The following is a 2,500-nucleotide window of genomic DNA, read 5'->3' on the forward strand; positions in this document are numbered from 1 at the left end:
CAACTCGAGAGAAAGGCTAAGGATATCTGTGATATCTGACAGGAACAAGTGTGTGCCAGTGGTTATATCTCCTTTGACTTGGCTCGTGTCCAAACGGAGGTGAAGTATGTTATTTTCTACAACGAGTTTTGCTCTGGGGTGAAGCGCTCCTTTCGCAGGCGCTCGAACCCTTTCGAAGCAGTGTTCTCCGGATCTGCTTCGGTTCTCTCGAGGGAGCGGGTGACCCACACACGGTGCACGTTTTTTTTTTTTTTTTTTTTTTTTTTTCCTAGATGTATGTATGCAATAAAAAAAAAATCGTCCATAAACATATGGATACATGAACTGATTGACGAATAAATATTTAGATAGATAGACATATGGATATATAGATTGAAAGATTTACATACATTCAGAAGAAATTAGAGAGGTAGATATTTACAGTAGATTTTCCGTGTTATCAAATGAAATGTATATTGTCGAATTCTCTTCTAATAAAACTCAAAGCTGGAAGAGAAAGATTAGGTGAAAGAAAAGCACAGAAAAGTAGAAACGACGTCATAGGCGAAAAAGGTCAACTCATTTGTTTATAATTGCTTTTAAGCTATATAAACGATGGTCATTAATCGGCTGATCGGGAACAACATTATTTCCAAAAACTCCATTAGCGAGTTAATGAAGGTAGAGCATTTATGCACTTGACCCCGAGGACTTTGCGAGCACTTAAATCAAGAAACTCAGTTTGATACTTATAATCGGCTTTGCTCTTATGTGTGAATATAATTGCATTGTATTCGGTGATACACACACACACACACACACACACACACACACACACACACACACACACACACACACACGCACATATATATATATATATATATATATATATATATATATATATATATATATATATATACATATATATATATATATATACATATATATATACATACATACATATATATATATATATATATATATATATATATACATATATATATATATATACACACAAACAAACACACACACACAAACACACACACACAAACACACACACACACATACACACACACACACACACACACAAACACACACACACACATTCGGAGAGAGAAAGGTAGATAGAGACATGGGTGGGGAGGGAGGCTCTCCATATGTGCGCGTGTTTCCTATTTCAGAAAGTCCTTGTCCCGCAAAGGGTCACTGGAGGTCAATAAAGGTACGGTTCTACGGACTCCTTGACCAAAGGATTTTTTTTAAACTCCCTACACATTTTCCTCCCGAATTTATATGGTTGTTTTCATCTGCGCCATAAGGCCTTCAACCTGGTGCATCAGTGTGGATTAGAGGCCTTAAGTTAAACCGCAGTTGCAAGGTTCCTCCGAAAAGAAGTAGGAAGGGAAGGAGCAGTAAAGGAAGAAATGGAAGAAACAGAAGAAGAAAAGAAATCGCATGCGACAATTCCCTGCCTGAGGGAAGTAAGACGTTTAATCCGCCAGCCTCCTTCACCCCTTCCCCTCCCCCCTCTCTCTCTCTCTCTCTCTCTTCTTTCCCTGCCTTTCCTCCGTCTTCCTCCTTCTCTACCCTTCACTGGCTTTTGTCCTCCTCCCTCCTTCCCTAGCCTTCTACCTCTTCCCACCTTTGCTTCTGTTCTTCTTTCCTCCTTCACCTCTCTTCCTCCTCCTCCTCTTTCTCCTCTTTCTCCCCTGCCCTTCCTCTTCCCCTTCCTTCTATCCTAGTCCTCCTCCTCCTCCCTTCTTCACCTTTCTTCCTCCTTCACCTATCTTCCTCTCCTTCCTCTTCCTTTCATATCTTCCCTCCTTCGCCATCCCCCTCGCCCCCCTCCCTTCTTCCCTTTTCCCTCCTTGGCTAATCTCCATTTTCCTCCTCCTTCTGCGTCCCCCCCCCCCCCATTTTACTCTTTCCTCATACTCTAGCCTCCCTCCTCCAAAGCCCCCCCCCCTACACCAACTCCCCAGTCCCCCACCTTACCCTGTCTAGGACCCAAACCCCTCCGAGAACCGTGATCTCGCGTGAAATGTTCTTGGTTTACGCAAATGGCGACAGAGACGGAGCGTATTTCCCGTGTTTCGCGAAATGCTGTCTATTACGAGCGCTACGGAAAGCTTAATCCCCGTTACCTTACCTGCCCCCTGCCCCTTCCCCCGTCCCCTTCCCAGTCCCCTTCCCCCTCTTCTCCTTTCTCTGCTCCTCCGCCTCCCTTCCCCTTCTCCCTTCCCCTCCCCTCCTCTCCTTTTTTCCTACACCTTTCTTCTCGCTTTCCTCCTCCTTCTCTTCCTCCTCTTTCTCCCCCCTCCCCTCCCCTTCTTCCATTCCCCCTACATCCTCTACTCTTTCTCTATCCCTTTCCTCCCCTTCCCCTATTATAACTTCATAACTCTTCCCCAACCCGCTTACTCCCTGGGTCTCCCCTGCCCTCCCCCTACTCCCTATCCCACCCCCTTAACCTCTACCTCAACCCCCTAACTCGAACCCTCTTGCTCTCTGACACTCTCGC

General features: G+C 44.9%; 1 protein-coding gene across 1 annotated transcript in view; it reads left to right on the top strand.

Moving 5' to 3' along the window:
* Positions 1-2,500, top strand: part of LOC147466843 (synaptogenesis protein syg-2-like) — a 31,093-nt gene that overhangs the window by 3,694 nt on the left and 24,899 nt on the right. The window lies entirely within an intron of this gene.

This window comes from Penaeus japonicus, unplaced genomic scaffold (assembly GCF_977035675.1).
Source record: "Penaeus japonicus unplaced genomic scaffold, GWHDUDI00000001_assembly GWHDUDI00000040, whole genome shotgun sequence".
In the NCBI taxonomy this organism is placed as follows: Eukaryota; Metazoa; Arthropoda; class Malacostraca; order Decapoda; family Penaeidae; genus Penaeus; species Penaeus japonicus.